The 21,595-nt window shown below is 43.6% G+C and overlaps 1 non-coding gene across 1 annotated transcript; it reads right to left on the bottom strand.

Annotated features, from left to right (window-relative positions):
- Nucleotides 1-20,996: 20,996 nt before the first annotated feature.
- LOC111764823 (U6 spliceosomal RNA) lies at nt 20,997-21,099 on the bottom strand. Its single transcript, XR_002797335.1, has one exon. It is a non-coding gene; the product is annotated as a U6 spliceosomal RNA (small nuclear RNA).
- Between the last annotated feature and the right edge of the window lie 496 nt (nt 21,100-21,595).

Here is a 21,595-nt window from a genome sequence, read left to right as displayed (position 1 = left end):
AAGCACACTGGGTCCCCCTGGACCTGCAGGCTCCTCGTCGCAGTGCCTTGGCATTTCCCTGCTCTCCTGCCAGAAGCGCGAGCTCCCCATTTCCCCCCCATGATTGCTTCCTCCTAACCGTGGACTCCTGTGGTCCAGTGTCCCATGCACCATGGACAAGCCACAGCAGCCCCCGACCCTCCTCGAGTCCACGACTCTCTTCATTTCCTTCTCAGCAGCTTCTCTGATGAATCCCTCAACTCCGTCCTCCTCCTTTCTTTTCTGCATTTTCTTTATTTTCCATGTTTTCATTGTTTCTTTAATTTTGCTCATTTTGGCCAAGACGATTTTATTTCTTTGGTCGGTGTTGGCTTCTTATCTGGCCTGCCCTCGTGCAACTGTGAGCTCCGGGAGAGAAAGAGCCTGGTGGGTCTTTCCACAACTCTCATTCCACCCCCTAAAGCTGCTGGGCGCTCTGCAAGTGTTTCAGGGCCGGTGCATAAGGAGCTGAAGGTAACAAGGCTGCAGCACAGTGCCATGAAGTCACCCTCTGAATTGCTCCGGCCTTGTCGGCCTCTTTTTTTTTTTAAGATTTATTTTTAAAATTTATTTCTCTTCCTCCACCCCCAGTTGTCTGCTCTCTGTGTCCATTCACTGTGTGTTCTTCTGTGTCCGCTTGCATTCTTGTCAGTAGACTGGGAATCTGTGTCTCTTTTCGTTGCATCATCTTGTGTCAGCTCTCCGTGTGTGCGGCACCATTCCTGGGCAGGCTGCACTTTCTTTCGCGCTGGGCGGCTCTCCTTACGGGGCGCACTCCTTGCGTGTGGGACTCCCCTACACAGGGATACCCTTACGTGGCAGGGCACTCCTTGCGTGCATCAGCACTGCATGTGGGCCAGCTCCACACGGGTCAAGGAGGCCGGGGGTTTGAACCGTGGACTTCCCATGTGGTAGGCAGACGCCCTAACCACTGGGCCAGATCTGCTTCCCCTCGTCGACCTCTTTCTGACCTTGCAATGCCTGAGGTGATGTGGCCCCCAGAGCCTCTGTAAGCCCCCTGCTAACTCGCCAGCAGGGCCTGTCGCCCCCACTGCACCACACCAGCATTTACGTGCTCATGATCCTGGAGACCGAGCAGGACTTGACAAGAATGTTCTTCGCCCCACTCCCCATTGAGGGATTACCCCCACCCCGTGGACGAGATCGCAGCAGCCCAAGTGACGCTCACGGCGTGATGCCCCCCAAGAGAACGTGCCTCATGTCCTGGCTGGATTGTAGCCAAGGGAATGGTTGGACCACAATGGGCAGGCTCGTGCCTGTGGCCCGAGATGGCACTGCTGTCCACAGCGCTGAGGGTGCAAGAGTGTGCGTTGGTGCCTTGTGTCGGTGTAGGACAGTGACTGGGAGTGAGTGTGTATAACTATGGCTGTTGGTATGAGTGTGTATGAGTGTGTGTGTGCTTGTGTCAGGTATGAAAGTGTGTGGCTGTGTGAGTATATCTATGGCTCTGTGTGCTTGTGTATGAGTGTGTTGGTGTGCTTGTGTCAGTGTGTATGAGAGTGTGACTGTGTGAGCATATGTGAGTGTTGGTATGTGAGTGTGTATGAATGTGTTTGGTGTGCTTGTGTCAGTGTATGACAGTGACTATGAGTGAGTGTGTATAACTATGGCTGTGTGTTGGTATGAGTGTGTTTGCGTGTGAGTGTGTGTGCTTGTGTCAGGTATGAAAGTGTGTGGCTGTGTATCTATGGCTCTGTGTGCTTGTGTATGAGTGTGTTGGTGTGCTTGTGTCAGTGTGTATGAGAGTGTGACTGAGTGAGCATATCTGAGTGTTGGTGTGTGAGTGTGTGTGAATGTGTTTGGTGTGCTTGTGTCAGTGTATGACAGTGACTGTGAGTGGATGTGTATAACTATGGCTGTGTTTGCGTATGAGTGTGTTTGCGTATGAGTGTGTGTGCTTGTGTCAGGTATGAAAGTGTGTGGCTGTGTATCTATCCATGGCTCTGTGTGTTTGTGCGAGTGTGTTGGTGTGCTTGTGTCAGGGTGTATGAGAGTGTGACTGTGAGCATATCTGTGAGTGTTGGTTATGAGTGTGAGTGTATGAGTGTGTTTGGTGTGCTTGTGTCAGTGTATGAGAACGTGACTGTGAGTGTGAGTGTACCTATGGCTGTGTGTGAGTGTTGGCATGTGGACGTGAGTGTGTCTGTGTGAGTGTGTCTGTGTGTGTGATGGAGAAGAGCCTGGGAGAGCATGGTCAAGGGTAGACAGGTTCTCCTGACTTTGATCCCGCTCGCCATTCAAATATCTCCTGCCAAGGTGGACATGGGAGAAATGCTTCGTGACCCTTGCAGGTGCCTCACAAGCGAACGACAGGGTCGCCGTGGGGAGAGTGGACGCGCCTTGTGTTTCTTCTTCTTCGTGTCAGTCGTAGCAACACAGTCTCAACAGCAGCTGCAGTGAACGTCGATTATGCGCTTGGCTTGCCAGCTCTACAGCTGTTAGTTTATTTCATTCTCATGGCACATTCTGACTTAGGTCCTTTTCTTATTCTTATTGTTTTTGTCAATGGGGCAATTAAAGAACAGAAACTTTTTAAAAAAGATTTATTTCTTTTCCCTTTCCCCTCCTCCTGCCCTGCTGTTTTTGCTGTCTGTGTTGTCTTCTCATTTTCTTTGCTCTAGGATTCACCAGGATTCGATCCTGGGGACCTCTGATGTGGAGAGAGGTTCCCTGTTAGCTGTGCCACCTCAGCTCCTGGTCTCTGCTGTGCTTCACCTTGGCTCTCCCCTTTCTCTCTTTTGTTGCGTCATCACCTTGCTGCGTGGCTCACTCGCGCCAGGCACTGGCTCACCACGCGGGCACTCGCGCAGGCGCTGGCTCATCATGCAGGCACGCTTTCTCTTCTTTTTCACCAAGAGGGTCCAGAGGTTGAACCTGGATCCTCCCACACGGTGGGTGGAAGCTCTATCGCTTGAGCCACATCTGCTTCCTGAAAGGTAAATGTTGAATGTTGCACGTTAACTTCTCAGGCATGTAAATCTCTGTGCCTTGCAGGACTGGTTACACAGCCAACATTTTGGGAGAAGACTTCTATTATTGCACACTGATAGGAAAGGAAAATGGGCATCCAACAGGGAATTAAAAGACATAAATGGGACTGGCTAAGCCTCTTTTAGCCTACGTCCCTTTGTTTCTCAATTTTCTCATTGTGAAAAGAGTTTAGTGCCTGCCTCACAGAATATGGTGATATTTAAATGGGTATGAAACAGCATTTTCAACGTAAAGCCCTAAATTAATATGAGATTTTTTATTTTCTTTTATTAGAGAAGTTGTGAGATGACAGAAAAACCATGCATAAAATACAGGGTTCCCATATACCACCCTGTGAATAACACCCTGCATTGGCATGGATCATTTGTTACAATTGGTGAAAGCACATTTTTATAATTTTATACTATTCACTGTGGCCCACGATTTAACTTACAGTTCACTGTTTGTGCGGTGCAGCTCCTTGGATTATTTTTGAAAACTTTATTCTAGCAACATATATATAACCTAAAACTGTCCCTTTTTAGCCACATTCAAATATATATAATTCAGTTGTTAATTACATTCACAGTGTTGTGCTGCCATCACCACCATCCACAAATAGTCCCAAATAGAAATTTGTTACCTTTTAAACCTTAAGTCCCTGTTCCTCCTACCCAGTCTCCCAATAACCCATATTCTAGATTCCAAGTCTATGTGTTTGTTTATTCTAATTCTTATTATTATTATTTTTGGTACCTCAGCCAGGCCTTGCATGTGGGAAGCCAGCACTCAACCCCTGAGCCTCACCGACCCCCTGAGTTGGTTTCCTCATTTGTTTGCTTGTTGTCTTGTTTGTTTGTTTTAGGAGGCCCTGGGGGCCGAACCTGGGACCTCCGACATGGGAAGCAGGCACACAACCACTTGAACCACATCCGCTCCCCCTTTCTAAGTATTTTGTATCAGTGAGATTATACAATATTTGTCCTTTTGTGTCTGCCTTATGAGATATTGAAAGTATTTCAGTAGAGCCTGGGCTCTATTATTTTATATCAACGAGATTATATAATATTTGTCCTTTTGTGTCTGACTTATGAGATATTTGAAGTACTTCAACAGAGCCCGGGCTCTTTGGGGTATTTCAAAGTAATTCATTGATAGGAGTTTTTGGGCGAGTATGACAATTGAAGAGCATGCCAACTCCAGGCCAACGTAATGCTTCTCATTTAGAAGGCACCTAACATGCTAGTTAGATAATAAAAATTGTAATACATTTTATGACAGCTTGCTCCAGAATTCTTGGATCATCATCTTTAAAGATAGATTCATGCCACGACAAGTAATGGAAACTTTATTTCCACTCAAATCCCTTTGCTCCTGATGCCATCCTCTGAAAACCTGCCCTGCATATATTATCGAACACTTAGAAAATACCCCTTCAGCTGCTTGAGAAAACCTCCTCTTAGAAACTTCTCAAGCACTCCCACTCCATCCTAAGCCCCCTCAACCTCTTGACTTCTTTTCAGCCTGGCCAACCCGTCTCTCCTCCTTTACCATTTGGAAGTCTCTTTGCTGCGGCGTGTCCTTTCCAAAGTCATCTTTTAGCCTTCTAAAAGCTCCTTCAGTTTATTCCATGGCTCTCCTTCTCTACCTCCATAACTGGGGCCTGGCAAGGTCACTTCTCCACTTGTGCATTTGCCTTTTGAAAGGATTTAATTCATTTTTATGTCACACCATCATGGGGGATGGCCTTAGACGAGATTATGTAGGTGGAATTTTCCTGCGTCTCCATCAACTTTTCAGACCTGCTGCCTTTGCGTTGCCCAGTTATTGTTTCACGGCCACACTCCTAAGGAGGCGATCGCCTGGGTGCTCCTTTCCTTCCCAATACTGAGCATTTTCTGATTTTGAGTAAAATTCAATCATCAAGTATTACCAGTCCTTAGATCCACTGCCTTTAGTTTTTTTAGATGCACTGCCGAATAATTTAAAGCAAAGTAAAATAAAGTAAAGTAAATGTTTATAATGTTTGCATTTCAGCCTACCCCGTTATTGCCTAAATACAAACACACGAGCGAATTTCAGTAAGCGGATAGTGAGAGCGAGAAAGAGCGAGTGAGCGCGCGCGGGCGTGCTAAGCAAGGAGCTGGGAGAGGGTTGCCAGCCTCAGTCTGATCCCAGGAGGTGATGCCAAGCCACCTGCAGCCTGTCTTGCTCTGCACACAGGACTGAAGTTTCTTGCAGAGACAAGGATTCGAGGGTACCCAGGGCATGAGACCTGCTCCCAGAGACAGGCTTTGTCCGATCCAGCCTATCTTTGAAAAGGTGATCCTATTTTATATGTATTTTTCAATAACTTCAAAAGAATGAAACACAAGTTTTTTCATTCTCCCCCTCCTCTATTTACTTTTTTTAAGTGCTAATCGTTCTCTTTATTATAATTTGATGCTATTTCCTGCACTGGATTTTTTTTTTTAAGATTTATTTTATTTATTTCCTCCCCGCTTTGTCTGCTGCTCTCTATGTCCATTTGCTGTGTGTTCTTCTGTGTCCGCTTTGCATTATCCAAACCCAGGGCCTCCTGACCCATGTGATGAGCTGGCCCACGTGCAGTGCTGATGTGTGCATGTGCGCAAGGAGTGCCATGCCACGCAGGGGTGTCCCTTGCGCAGGGGAGCCCCACGCGCAAGGAGTGCGCCCCGTAAGGAGAGCCGCCCAGTGTGAAACAAGTGCAGCCTGCCCAGGAGTGGCGCCGCCCACACGGAGAGCTGACGCAGCAAGAACACGCAACAAAGAGAGACACAGATTCCTGGTGCTGCTGACAAGAATACAAGCGGACACAGAGGAACACACAGAGAGCAGACGATGGGGGGAGGGGATAAATAAATAATAAATCTTAAAAGAAATTTAGTCTACCCTCAATTTAAATTTTTGAACACCCAAAATTGCTTCTTCCTTTTGAACATGACGCATCCATGAGAAAAGCCGATTTTCATTGATTTCTTCACTGGACCCCTCTGGAGGGAAGGGCGGGTAATAAAAACCATGCAGGAAAGGTAGATAATTTATCCTTCTCTGCTCCAAGGTATCATGCTTTTATTAGACTTATGATAAGCCAGCAGCTGCACAAATGAATAAATAGTTAATAAAAATGCTCTTGTTTGAAGATATCCTTCTATTAAGTTTTATTGCATTTTAATAAAAATTGTACAGTTAACCAGAGAAGGATGAGACTTTCCCCAGTGGGTTCTTGCCATGTAATAAATGAATTACAGTTTAAAATAATGAAAACTTTAAAACACTTCAATTGCAATGCCGTTACTCTTTACTGACCTAAATGACATGTCTTTAAATGAATAACCACGTGCACAGCCTTGCCTATTGAAACACCACAGTAACCATAAAATCCTACCTTTACACTTTAGAGGGGAGCAGGTGTAGCTCAGTGATTTAAACACCCGCCTCCCATGTTCAAGGTCTCGGGTCCTGTCTCCAGGACCTAAAAATAATAAAATAAAAAAGTTAAACGTGGTAGACTTTAAATAAATGTAAAGCTTTAGAGTCCAACTGGGGGGCAGCTTTTAAAAGGTCCCCAACACACACTCTGAGTGAGGTGAAGCGTCCGCACGTGTTGGCATCTGAGCCAGTGTTGCTCAGAATGCTCAGGGACCTAGCTCAGGATGCGCTTATTACAAAATGGCAAATAATCAATAGGACAAATACTTTTATCCTGTACATATAGATTCAAGTGAGTCTCTAAAAATATGGCCAGGTTCCTTTCCTGGGGGCACAAGAAAAAATATTTTAATAATAAACACACATGATACTTCATTGCAGGAGTTACTGCCAGGCTTGGTATGCATACCAGAGGCGTTGGATTAAATGCCATGAATTATCTTTCACTTTGGGTTGTTTTTTTTTTTTTAAGATTTATTTATTTATTTATTTATTTTTCTCTCCCCTTTGTCCCCTCCCCGCCCCCCCACCATGGTTGTCTGTTCTCTGTGTCTATTTGCTGCATGTTCTTCTTTGTCTGCTTCTGTTGTCAGCGGCATGGGAATCTGTGTTTCTTTTTGTTGCGTCATCTTGCTGTGTCAGCTCTCCGTGTGTGCGGCGCCATTCCTGGGCAGGCTGCACTTTCTTTCGTGCTGGGTGGCTCTCCTTAAGGGGCGCACTCCTTGCGCGTGGGGCTCCCCTACGCGGGGGACACCCCTGCGTGGCAGGGCACTCCTTGCATGCATCAGCACTGCACGCGGGCCAGCTCCACACAGGTCAAGGAGGCCCAGGGTTTGAACCATGGACCTCCCATGTGGTAGGCGGACACCCTAACCACTGGGCCAAGTCCGCCGCCTACTTTGGGTTTTTAACACAAGTCCCAAACAGAAGAAAAAAGAAATAGTACAGTCTATTTTCCTTCAATTGCCACATCGACTGTTTAGTGTTGTTTATGTTTCCACAGGAGAAAAGATGTTTTTTATTGGGCATAATACATGAAATATGATTAGGCAAAAAGTTGTCTAGCAGTTGTATGATCATTGATAATTTAAAAATATTTTATAAACTCTCGAGAAAAATATCTGCAGCTCTTACGTGTTCCAGATCTGCTGGCCTTGATAAGCTACCATATAAATTATGAAATGCATTTTAAGAAAATCAGTCATTCTATCATAATATTAAAACATGTTATTAAACAGTATAAGGAAGAGTGGTGAATCATTTAAGGAAGGCCAAACTGAAATCTTTCTTGGCTGATGCAAAGGAGCATATGAAAGGCTTTTAATTTTTCGAAAAAAATGAATTTAGAATAAAATAATCAAATAATGCTTCCAGATTTAAAGTGAAATCATGGCAAAAGCAAGCTTGAATTTGTTTTTCTATTTTCTTATTTCCGTAGCTGTGTGACCTTGAAGTGTTTTTGTTTTCTTCTGTTTTTTAGGATGTACTGGGGATTGAATCCAGGACCTCGTACATGGGAAGCAGGGCTCAACCACTGAGCTACATCTGCTACCCCATGAGAGCTGCTTTTTTCATTTCTTTTGCTTGTTTTTAGGAAGTACCGGGGATTGAACCTGGGATCTCGTATATGGGAAGCAGGCGCTCAACCACTTGAGCTACATCTGCTCCCACCTCGAAGTTATTTCTCTCTGGAGAACAGAGAAATTAACATTATCCCTAAACTGATATGGCGAAGATTAAATAATTTGTTTTAACTGAGATCATATTTTAAAAAGACATAGTAGGAACTCATGATCTTCTATCCTTTTCTTTCATGGGAACTGTGAATAACTGGCATTTGATGTACAGATGTCTCATCTTATAACTTGTTTGCAAGGGTGGGGCTGCTACTGGTTTCCCTTTCATTTTACCCATCAATAACTTACACAGCTTATGGGTTCTAACATTTACAATGTGGTTTTGTATAGACTGCCTTATTGATTATTTACTCCAATGTGCCAACGGAGACTCTGGGAAGTAAAAACACTGTTCTGCATCAACAGAGCCAAACCTTGGCTACAACATCTGGCTCCACAATTCGATGTTTACATTTCAGAATTCTCGATTAAGAAAACAACAACAATAATATCCTGGCAGTCTGGACAATCTAAGACATTTTAAAATGAACAGGTCCAACCTTGGTTATCACAAAGATAGGATCTGATTTGTTGTCTGCAGAAGCAAAAAGTCCCGCCCGCCCCCCCACCTTATGCCAGCTATCTGAAAAGTGGCAGCCAGGTATCAGTAGAACTTAAATTAAAAAGTGCCCAAGAATCCCCCTGCATGCTTGTCAATAAGACTTCCAGGAGGGGGGAACCAGGAGCTCACCTGTTCAACAAGCTCCCCAGGTGAGGCTAATGTCTCTCTATGCCCTGAGGACACTCTCCTGGTCATCCCTGGGTTAGATGCTGGTGACACACGGCATCTCCAAACATCCCGAGGTCTACATGGGTCACGTCTCTGACCACTTGGCTTCTACCAAGTCGACCTTATCTATTACAGGACCAATTATGTATGCCCATATATTTGCAGGTAACTGGAGGTTGCATAGAAATATGCCATCTGCTAGGGTATGATGCTGACATTCATTTTATTTTATTTTTCTAACTGTAAGTAGTTTTATTCTGGGCTCACTTCCCTAATCACCTTATGTAAAATCGCACACACTCCACCTTTATCCACTTTCAATTTATAACCCATAACTCTTGTGTAGTTTTTTATTGCTAATTCTCTGCCCCTTACCTCAGAAGAATGTGAGTCCCATGGTATTCTTAGAGTCTGCGCTCTTGAACACCAGAAGGTTTCAACAAATATTGGAAACTTTTGTGGAAGGCAGGGAGGAGAAAGGGAGGGAGGGAGAGAGGAAGGAAGAAAGGAAGGAAAGAAGGAGGGAAAGGAGGAGTTCTAGTTTGCTAAGCTGACAAAATGCAATATACCAGAAATGGGTTGGCTTTTACAATGGGGATTTATTAACTTACAAGTTCACACCTCTGAGGCCGTGAAAATGTCCAAATCAAGGCATCATCAGGCAATGTTTTCCCTGAAGACTGGCTGCCTGCCGTCCTGGACTCTGTCACATGACAAAGCACACGGTAGCATCTGCTGGGCTCCCCTTCTCTTCCATGTTTTGTTGCTTCAGCTTCTGGCTTCCTCTGGCCTTTTTCTCTCTCCTTAGGTAGCTTTTTCTCTGTCTGTCTCTCTGCGTTTATCCCGTTTATAAAAGGACTCCAGTAAGAGGACAAAGACTCACCCTGGGTCACGCCTTACTCAAGCAACTGAATCAAAAGGTCCCACACCCAGTAGGTTCACACCTACAGGCATGGATTAGCTGAAAGGACATGATTTTTCAGGGGTCCAAAAAAGCCTCAAGCTATACCACAGAAGGGAAGGGAAAGGAGAAAGGCCCATTAGAAATTATTATTATTAAGAGGTCTTTCCTTTCTTCATAGGTTTTCTCTAGTGACTCCCGTAGTAGCATAAACTATTTTAATGCCTACAATCTGACTTTGCTGCTATTTCCTGGCATCAACCTGTGTGTTTTTAGTTTTACAAAGAGTAGCATATTCATTACTTTTACTGTAGTGTTTTTTTTTCCTATTTGTGAAAGCCTTTTTTATCTGTATTTCAAAATCAATTTATAGAGGTATACATGAAACAAATAATGCCTACCTTTTTCTTTTCTTAATATTTCAAAAAGATTAGTTTTTCAATATTAATAAAATCCAGTTTGCTAATTTAATTCTTATATTTTATTTATAGTTTTAAATATAGTTTTAAATATATTTATATATTTATAGTTTTTTATCTTCTCCCCACAGTTGCAAACATTTTCTCCTACGTTCCCCCCCCCCCCCAAAAGTGTTATTCTGTTAGCTTTTTCTAGTTAATATATTTGCATGCTGTGACATAAAGGTGAGTTCCCTGATGTGGCCCCCAAAATGCAAATTTATCCTTTAAAAAATTCTATAAGGAATAAGTCCAAGCCTTAAGTTGTCTCATAAACTTTCTGAGCAGCACTTTCCTGAAATTTGGGAGTAGTTCCTTCCTTTTAAATCCATTAGCCCATCCTTTCAGGGTACAGTTTGGAGATGGCCTTCTTTATGAATGCTCACCTGCTACCCTTCTTCTCCGATGAAAGATCCTTTCCTACCTCTAGACTCAGGATGAAAACCTGGTAGAATGTAGAATTCCCCTACATCACGGCCACCCTCAAACCCTGGGAGCTGACCTACCCCCACCACTGCTTAACACTTCCACACCCTCCAGTGCAAACCACTTTGTCTCCCACCTAGACTACCAAAGTGGCCCCAAACAGGTCTTCCTGCCTCTATTCTGGGCCATGGACCAGGCAGCAGGTGGAGTAGTTTGTAGACTATATACTTTGAAAATTATTAATTCAGCTGCTTAACACCATCTAGTAGCTTCCCACTGCCATCAGAGTAAGGAAAACACATGCCTTTCCATGGCCTGCAAAAATCCATATGTGATTTAGCCTTTCCCCCAACAGACTTCCCTTACACTACTTCTTGCTCTTTACGCATGGACTTTCTGTTCTGGAAGTCCCACTCAAAGGTCCCTTGTATTTGCCATTCTCTCGCTCTGCCCTCATACGTAGGCATAACTGGTGATCCCTTCATCATCGTGTCACAGCTTGAGTGTCATTTCATCAAAGAGTTCCCAGCTATTCTATGTGAGGTTCTACCACCTTGCTGTGTTCTGCACTTTTCTTCTTCTGGAATGGTTCTGTCTGTTTGCTTGCCTCTTGGTTATGGACACCTACAGGGATGTCAACTTCCCAATAGCTTGTCTATTTCATCTCCATTGTATTTCCAGTGAGTACAGCAATGTTCCTGGCATAAGATAATCCTCAATCAGCATGTGTTGAACAAATAACTTTCTAGAACTCCTGCACACTATGTTATGATGTAATTGATGTATTTGTCCCTTCCCCCCCTCCCATTATAATGTAACCTCCTGGTCAGCAGAAATAACTTTGGTTCTAGTTTTCACATGAAGATGTCTTTAGTAAATCTCCTTTCCCTGCTGTGAAGGAGGAGTGAGCATGATTTGAGTGGCAAAGATGCCACATATTTGCAGAGCTTTTGTACATTATAAGCCAAAAATACATTTATTGAATAATTGGCTCCACTCTCTGGCACATGAGTGTTTCCATTATATTTTGCTTCATAACAAATCACCCCAACATTCAGTGGCTGAAATCAGCAGCCATCATTCATGTCGTCCTAAATTGACAATTTGGGCTGGTCTCAGTGGAGACATCTGGTCTCTGCTCCTTGTGGTGGCAAGTGGCTGGCTCCAAGGAGAGCTGAAGCTGGGATTCTCAGAAGTTGGGCTCACTCACACATCTGGGGGTTGACACTGGCCATTGGCCAGGGTCTCAGCTGGGGTGGACACGGATGTGTCACCTTTCCATGGGGCTGCCTGGCTTCCTCAAGGCATGGTGGCTTGGTTTCATGGTGAGAGGGGCCACAAGATCTAGGAAGAAGCTGTACTACCTTCTAGGTCCTAGACTTGAGAAGCACACTTCCTCCACAGTCTCTTCACTGGTCCACCCAGATTCAAGGTGGGGAGTGGGCAGCATAGCCCCTACCTACTAACGGAAGCACTGTCAAATACGGTCAGCCTCAACGCATAATATGGCAGTTCATTTCGGGCAGTTGCATTCTTCTGTATGCCGAGCTAGGACAAAATGGTGGTGTTAATTCTTTCACTCCTTCATTTATGTTCCCTCAGTAATTGTGCGGTATATAAGCCCGCATGTGCATATGTATTTCATCAAGACAGCAGTAGGCAGAGGAAGTAAAGAACAGAATTAGCTCCACCATGGAACAATAGGGTTTTTTTTTTTTTGCCCCAAATTTGCTCCAAAGCAATTGTCTAGAAGAATATACTGAAATTGTTGCCACTGATTACTTTGATGGTCAAATGTGTAACTACCAGCCAGATTTTCTGAGTTCTAGGGTCTCCCTTTGCCATTTTGCTATTGAGAGAGGCTGAGAGAATGTCTCCTCTTGCTATCCTCTCAACAGAAGGCATCTTCTGTTTATTTTTAGTGAACGATTTTCTATGGCGCTCACAATGCTCAAAGCTTGATGTTCATCTTTCCCCTTGCTATGACAAATAGCTTCACACATCCTTTCAATAGACACTGAGATCTTCTTCATCTGGAACTCTAGGAGGGTTTGGAGATACTGGGATACTTATCATCATCTCTACCCTCAGGCAGCTCAACAGTCCAGTGGGGAAGAGAGACTCATGCTCTTACCGCTACCTTGAATTCATGTAAAATCTTGTAAAAGTTCCAGCAAATGTAAATCCTGTAATGGCGTGAGTTGCTTCACGGGATCTGACCATGTGCTACAGAACTCATAGAAGGCTTACTCAAAATTACATTAGCCCAGGAAATGTGGCACTTTCAAGAGGCACACCATTTCGTGTAGAAATGGAATCATCACAATTCATATGCTGATATATAAACATTTATAGCAAATGGTAATGTGGAATAATCAAAATTCAACACATATACGTTGACACATATTCAGAGATAAAGTGAATAATTGGGAAGAATTGGTCAATGTCTGTTTACATCCATACTATTATTTTCTGCTCAGGCAAGGATCTATAATATTTTCAGGCAGATACCTCCATGATATTTAAGGTAGATGGTTAGTTGGCGAAAGGTATAGCAAAATTTTGCTCCTAGGTTTTGGAAAACCATCACTAAACTATTAAATGAGCAGTCATCTTGCTCACTAATTGAATACTTTTCACTTTTTTTTTCTCTGTAGAACTGGTGTTTCATTATATTTTCCATTTTGTGCCTTGCTTTTCATGCATTGAGAGTACTGGAGCAGCTGTTTGTTTGGAAAGGTTCCATTATGGCCATAATAATCTCCAACTAATTGCACATCAAATATTTATTTCTTGCACATTAAATTAATGAAGCAGTTTCAAAGAGAAAAATTGGATCAGGTACCTATAAATTCATGAAAAATTCGAGTTCTTTTTTGGCAGGACTCCTTTAATGCAGCTTAATAATTTTTAAATGGGAAAATTTTCCATTCTCTAGCTGTGACTTTTCAAATAGACAAGCTTCATTTTTTTTTTACTTTTTTATTTTATTTTATTTTTTCATTCGTTTTAAAAAAATATTACATTAAAAAAATATGAGGTCCCCATTCACCCCCACTTCCCCCACTCCCCCATCATCATGACACATTCATTACATTTGGTGAGTACATCTCTGGGCATCGCTGCACCTCATGGTCAGTGGTCCACATCATAGCCCATACTCTCCCACGTTCCATCCATTGGGCCATGGGAGGATCTACAATGTCCGGTAATTGTCCCTGCAGCACCACCCAGGACAACTTCAAGTCCCGAAAATGCCTCCACATCTCATCTCTTCCTCCCATTCCCCGCACCCAGCAGCCACCATGGCCACTTTTTCCACACCAATGCTACATGTTCTCGATTACTAACCACAATAGTTCATGAATAGAGTATCAGTAAGTCCACTCTAATCCTTACTGTATTCTTCCATCCTGTGGGCCTTGGATTGGTTGTGTCCATTCCACATCTATGTCAAGAGGGGGCTTAGATTCCACATAGATACTGGATGCAATCCTCCTGCTTTCAGTTGTAGGCACTCTTGGCTCCATGGTGTGGTGGTTGACATTCTTCAACTCCATGTTAGCTGAGTGGGGTAAGTCCAATAAACCAGAGTGTAGGAGCTGAAGTCTGTTGAGGCTCAGGGCCTGCCTATCATATTGTCAGTCCAGAGATTCAGATCCCCTAGATATATCTTAAACACCAGCACCAACTACAATTCCAGTAAAGTAACAGGGAAGGCTTGTGAAAAGAGATCACATCTGAGTCCAGCTCCATCACGCGGGGACACCAACTCCAAAGACAGGCCAACTGACATGGCAGTGAACTCCATCTGCCATGACCATAAAACCTGTGGGTCTCTTTAGCACTCTCTGCCCCGCCTTGCCTACTATGATGCTTTCCATGTTACAGCCACTCAGAAAATGACGTTGAATTAACTCAATTCGTTTGCTGAATTGCTGTTACGATTGTAAGGTGGCTTATTTTGTATTTTTTCTTGTGTTCGGAGTTCACTGTAAATGCCTACGAATGGACTTGGGCTTTGTAATATGAGAAAGTGGAAGTGAAAGTTTTTATAACTAGTATACAGTTTCTGAAAGGACTTTTGGTTGAATAGTATTATTATCTATAGACATTTAATAAATCTTGGCAAACTTAGACTATTTTGGTTTAAGTTTGAGAAAGCATCTATACTGGACACTGCTGGAAGGTGGAACATACTGAACGTCATATTTTTTTCATTGCACCTGGAGGAGAAACATCCGTGAGCCACCTCTGTTCTGTTATTTATCCCTTGTTAGGTACTTCGTGTTTGTTAGGTACTTCATGTTTAAGGCACTCTGCCAGTTGTTAATGTTTCTGATGTTATTGTATTGATGTCGATGTAATGATTTACTTTTCAACAGTATTTTTCTGTATTATTGTTTTGGTTTGGTTAGACTGTTCAGGAATTATTCAATAAAAGTGGTTTTAAAACAAAACAAAACAAAACAAACAAACAAAAAGAAGAACCAATACCTGGAGTTGTATCTACTTTATCTGTCCCTGAGACTCTGCTCAGGTGTGCATAAGGGCAATCCTTCTGACATCCTCCAGACTCTTTTTTAGAGACTCACAGCCATATAAACTCATTTGTCCTTTCCATTTCCTCCTTAATTTAGGTCAAAAAGCATTTTTAACTCCTGTTATTATATGTAGACAGGGATATTCTGCTGGTCTGAGTTGAACCTTTTATTCAAGGTCATTTTCTAGTTATGTCATCAGCTGGTACTTGGTAGTGATCCCTTGGTGCCAGGGAGGCTCATCCCCGGGTGTCATGTCCCCCATGGGGGGAAGGCAGTGCATTTACATGACAAGCTTCATTTTTAAAGTTCTCATTTGCCTTCGATGTACCAAATGATGGCCTACAGAAATAAAAAAAATAAAAAATAAGAGAAATTAAAAAATTATTTGGTATTATCTTTGCCTTGAATTTGTATTATGGTTTTCCTTTGGCCAGTAAGAGCCAGAAATAGCATCTGCAGATTTCTTTCATCAGAATGAATTATCTTATAATTTTACAATGGGGTGAACATACGCAGTTGCTACCAAACATTATCAAGTGTTTACAATGCTTGAAAGAGAAGGCAGTTCCATTGCCAAGTGTTTCAGGTAAGACATTACCATATCTAGCTACTGGCCGCTGTTCAGTTGTATGAACCAACGGTTGCCTGTTTTGGCATAACTCTTTTGAGTAGGGTGTTTGGCTTCAGTTACTTGTGAAAGGAACGCTTGCATTTTAAGCCAAATCAAACACTTCTGCAGGCTAAAATAGTCCTTTGGATGGACGGCTATTTGTCATTCTTCACCTTCAGCCTTTGAGGAGAAAGGATGTGTGAGGAAGTCTAAGGCATATCAGAATCTTCCAAGTAAAATATCTAGAAAACAAATATTGCTCTGTTAACCACTTTTCAGAGCATAGGTCTAATGCATTATTATTTCCCTCTTTTTGTAAAGACCAACCTCCAAGGAAAGGGTGATGGAAGGGGGCGGGGCGGGAATTCCATCCTGCCCCATCTGGAGTAAAAGATGTAGCTGACTTGCTGTCTTGAGGAAACAGCATGGTTAGACTGCACAAGGGCTGGCTTAAAATGCAAGCAATGCTTCTCTGACCAGCCCCCTTGCTCAGAGAAATTCTTTCCTGAAACTGTCAAAACCATTTCTACACACCAGTCAGTGGTGGGTCTAAAAGAATACTGTATCAGAGCCCTTTCAGAGAATGTAATCCAAAGAAAAAAGAAGTAATTTGAAGCTACAAGTTGATTTCCAGAATAAATTATTAGCCAACCACCACTTTTAATTGGCCAAGTTTTGAAAGATCACCTATTGAAAACATTTACAGCATCAAAGCAAAATGAGGAAAAATCATAATACAAATTCAAGGCAAAGATGATACCAAATCAAAGAGAAAATAAATAGGTGGGGCTTATTCCACTAATCTTATCACCTCCTCTGTAGCAGGAGCTCATGTCTTTGCTCCATTTCTTAAGCAGCATGTCTGGCCTCTACCTAGTAGCTTCCTGTACCAGCCTCTACTTTCACTCCTAACAAACAAAATTGTCTCCAGCCTTTGCCAGAAACCCATGGGCTCCCCAACACCCCAAACCCAGCAGCACTGACCCACCTCAACGTCATTCCATGCAAATGTCCTCCACTACGTTCCTCCAATATTTCCTCCCAGCCAGTCCCTTGAACTGCATTAAGTGCTCCTCAACTACATTATCTAATGATCAAAATGATGAGCCCACCAATAACCAATAACTGATTATTGCACATGGACAAGGACATATCTAAGCTTATTTCTATTCTTCTCACCTAGTTGCCACCTCTTTTTATTTGCGTAAACCAGATATTACTCTGTAGATCATTAGTCCCCAAATATGTATGCACATTTAGAATCACACGAGGATATTTTTAACAACTCCAAAGACCCAGTAACACTGAAAAAATTAAATCAGAACCTCTGGGGGTGGGAAACAGGCATCAGTACTTTTTTAAGGTTCCCAGATGATTCCAATGTGCAAAGAAATTTGGGAACCATCAGTCCAGATTCTTGCTGAATTAGATGATGGGCGCATGAGACTCAAATAGCTACAGCATTCGAAATGGGGCCCCTCAGTTGTAATCGTGATTTTCCTCTTACAAAATTCCCATATCATCTTGGGTAAATGATATATGTGGACTCTCTTTTCTCTGTGTAATGGAGCTTTAATACATTGCTCATACGATCATCATGGAGATGACTTATGTAATTCCAAAATATTGAGTGGCATATAGAAGGAGCATAAAAAACAGGGGTTACTACAGTAATTATTCTTTTTACCTTTTAATCCTTTTTAAAAATGATGTGGAGCTCATTCTTTCAATTACAGCCACGTTTTTGATAACTGGCTAAAAAGCAGAACAAATAATTCACTCAGTGTCTCGTCATTGAGATCAACTTCCTATTCATTATTTTTAAGTTTATAACTCGTAAACTGGAATGTAATTTTTTTCAGAACGACAAGTATATGGCATATATTGTGAATCATAGCATGCTTGAGAGTATCTTTCTATTGCCTTCACACTTCAGCAAAATTTCGTTTGGGTTGAAGTCTCCAGTCACAGATGCTATTCTTTCCACATGCTGTAGATGTGGCTTGATGGTTATCCTTTGGTTTATAAGACAAGCTTGAAACTACCTCCACAGTATTTCCTGTTTTGAGTGTCAGGGTAGCTCCAGATGTTATATCATCTTTATTTAATTTATAATTGGATGGCACGACACAGCTCAGTTTGATTCTCTTTTTATTAACTGTGCCTGAAACCCAAGTGAACCCATTCAATCTTCAGTCATGCACTTTTCTCACTTCAGGGAAGTTTTCTTTTGTTATAACCTTGACTGTTGTTTCTGCTACACTGGCTTTTAAATCATCTTCAAGGGCACTAATTATAAGTTGATTTTTTTCTTTGTCATGTACAATTTTAATCTCCCTTTTCTTTTTATTGGTCCTCTCTTTCTACATTCTGGGAAAGTGTCCCATGTTTTTTATATGCCAGAAAATTGATTCTTTCTTTGTGTCAGTTTCCATCCCTTAATACTTCCAAAGCAAATTTAAATTTGGTCATTGAATTTTGGGTTCCCTTTTAGTTGTTTTTAAAAATCATATTAATATTTATCTCACAGTGCCCTGCGTTTATCTCCATGGATGCCTTTGTGTTTGCAGCACTAGAAGAAGAAAACGAATCCAAATATTCTAATTTTCAAAACAACTGCAATTCCTTAGAAGAGAGACTGTGTTTCAGAAGTACCAGGAGCATCCTACACAATGCTTCTTTTTAGAAAGCACTTGTCTTACCTTTTAAATGTTTCCCTTTTTCAAAGGTAAGGTATAGATAAACGGAGAGGTTTCTGTGTCCCACGCAGTTTTCAGAAAAGCAGTTCCTTGCTGTGAACTATCTTCTCCTCTGTTGATAACCCCTACAAAATTAGAGAAAATCTTGCGGAGCTGTCCTTGTCCCTGCCTAGAAACGGGTTTGTACGTCACACCGATGAGCCCATGTGGCGAGGACGAGACAAGGCGGAAGGAGGAAAGGAACATTTTCCTTTAAGTGTAAGCAGCCCCACTTCTGGGCCTTTTATTTCACGGGACCCCCATCATCTGTCTCCACGCTGTGCCCTCCTACTAAAAAGATGACTGTCTAGCCAAATGGAAAGATCCCAGTGGAGTCGTTCACATGAAGGAGGCTGGATGGAATGGCAAGTACAGGTGAACACTTGCCATACGCTGGGAAGACACGGGCGTGGAGAGGGGTCCAGCTCCTATTTCCAAGGAGGTGACAGTAGGGGCTGCTTCGGAAAGCAGGCTGCCCGAGGACTGGACGGTGGTGGCCGGATGAAGGACACGATTCGCATGTCACTCCGGGAAATGGGCACACGGTGAATGAAATCAGGGCTTCTTAACAAGGGGTCCGTGAGCTTGAGTTGAAATGCAGAAGACCGTTATTCTTGTGGGGACGTGCTGGGGCACGTCTCTTTATTAACTAACAACACGCAGTCGAGTGTGGGCTTTGTAAGGGGTCCTTGGTTTTCACCTGCCTGCAAGCGGGGTCTGTGGGACAAACAAGGTGAAGAAGCCCTGCTCTAAATGGCATGTCAACGGCGTGGGAGTCAAGGAGGGGAAGGGATGGATGCAGCCCCGGGACCCGGGACCCGAGATAGCGCAAGGCTGCTGGGCCTGAGCAATGAGGCTAGGCCGAGAAACAGGGCCAGGGCTTCCATCAGGGGGTTGCCTCCCGTTCACCTGCCTGGCTGCAGGTGTGTGCACTCGAGACTGGGCTTTGGACACCCAGTGCTTTCACGCAGGAAGGGGTGAGATGCGGTGGTTCAGGGCCCAGACCTGGAAGCCAGATCTGCCTCGCCAGACCCGGTTGTCCGGCTGGTGAGTTACTTGCGCCCAAGCCTCCGTGGTCTCACCTGTTCCCGTGCACAATATGAACATGGGTGTCACGGAGTTGTCCCACGGCCGGAATCCCTTAATGCGGCAGTGAGCCTAGTGCCCCAGCCAGAAAGGACTTTGAATCTTAGGTAAACGTCACTCTTATTGACTAGATTAGGAAAGAGCAGTTCAGGGGACTGAAGACACATGTGCAAATCTGCAAACCAAGTGAGTGAAGAACCACAAAGTTCTGGATCTTGAGTTAGGGGCTGGGAACGGACAGAGAAAAACAAGCCATGGCTGGATTTGGAGCTCTCTAAGCAACTGGCTGCCATTCCTTCTGGTGAGGACAATTTCTCCTCCACTGTCCCTTTCTTTCAAGCTTGGCTCAAAACCTCCCACTAGAGCCTGACTTTTGCTTTGATTTAATCATTGAAGAGGAGAAAGGGCAGTGAATTATTTGTCGACTAAACAGAGTCAGTATTCTGCAGCTCACCTTAGATGCTGGCCAGGTCAGGAGGTGGCTTAGACTTAGAAACCAGGAGGTTCAGGTCAGGAGGTGGCTTAGACTCAGAAACCAGGAGCTTTAGTGAGAAGGAGAAGCCAAGCTGGCTGTTTCCCACCTCTGCCTGGAAATACACTTCCATCCTGTTTCCTTTAAGAAAATTAGCATGCTTATCCTTGTCACACTTCAAGTAGCACAGGGGACTCGAGATGCTAATGAAGCCACTCTCACTTCCCCTGGTCACTAGATGAGTGAGAATAAACTCACCTCACGCCCAAGGGCTAGAAAATGAGACAGTGGAAATGGCACTTTCTTTTCAAGCTCCCCCCACGGTAGTCAAGCCGTGGCTGTTTTGCAGGCACTTTTAATAGGCTTCTGAACTAAGAGCAGTAGACGCAAACGCAAGTCACGGTGCGGATTCTCAGGAAGAGGGACCCCATCTCGGCAGGCAGCCACCCTTTTTTGAGTGTCTACTGCCACCTGCTTCCTCCCCCCAAACCCTCGCCCCCTGCAAAGGTCCAGCCCCTGCTGTGGTGTTTTCCTTGAAGGACGGCTTTCTTGGTAAATTGAGTGGGAGGCCGGTGATTGTGAATCTACGTGGGCAGTTCACGGATTTGGGGATTTGGTGCTGGGGATGCTGGGAGGCTCTGGAGTATTGACAAGAAAAAAAGAAATCCGTCCTTGGCTAAAAGCCACGTTGTCGATACTTTCCTCTGTGCCAGGCAATACGGAGCTGAGTGCCCCTGCCTGTCCGTCTGCAAATGCAATTCTTTATTTTCTCTTTTTTTGCTTTTAAGAAATTTTGTACATGTAATAATTGAAAATAAAAACGATTAAAAACTAAAAGGAAAACAGTTGAATAAAAACATACATTTCTCAGTGAAAGGTTACTGGATACACAAAAAAGTACGGAATGCTTCACCAATTGGCGTGTCGTGCTCGTGCAGGGTCCACGCTAATCTTCTCCGTATCGTTCCAATTTTAGTGTATGAGCTGCTGAAGCGGGCAATGCGAATGCAGTTCTGATTCCAGGCTGTGGCTCTGGGCCCTGACTCTATAATCACCGGTGCTGGAGAGGGATGGGCGATGGCTGTCCCCGGGGAGAGACAAAAGCAAGGGTGTCTGGGTTGATTCCAACCCCATCCCAGGGTCCACAGGATGGAGGAATAGAGAATGGATTAGAGTGGACTTTCTGATTTTCTACTATGGAACTATCGTGATTAGCAATGGAAGAAATTGTAGCCTTGATGTGGAGAAAGTGGCCACAGTAGTTGCTGAGGGCAGAGAGAGGAAAGAAGAGATATGATGTGGGGGCATTTTCAGGACTTGTCCTGGGTGGTGCTGCAGGGACAGATGCTGGACATTGTTTGTCCTGCCATGGCCCACTGGGTGGACTGGGGGAGAGTGTAAACTACAGTGTAGACCACTATCTATGTGGTGTGCCATGGCCCACTGGGTGGACTGGGGGAGAGTGTAAACTACAGTGTAGACCACTATCCAT

This window comes from Dasypus novemcinctus, chromosome X (assembly GCF_030445035.2).
Source record: "Dasypus novemcinctus isolate mDasNov1 chromosome X, mDasNov1.1.hap2, whole genome shotgun sequence".
In the NCBI taxonomy this organism is placed as follows: domain Eukaryota; kingdom Metazoa; phylum Chordata; class Mammalia; order Cingulata; family Dasypodidae; genus Dasypus; species Dasypus novemcinctus.
The sequence above is the reverse complement of the archived record's forward strand: the minus strand, read 5'-3'. Positions and strand labels throughout refer to the sequence as shown.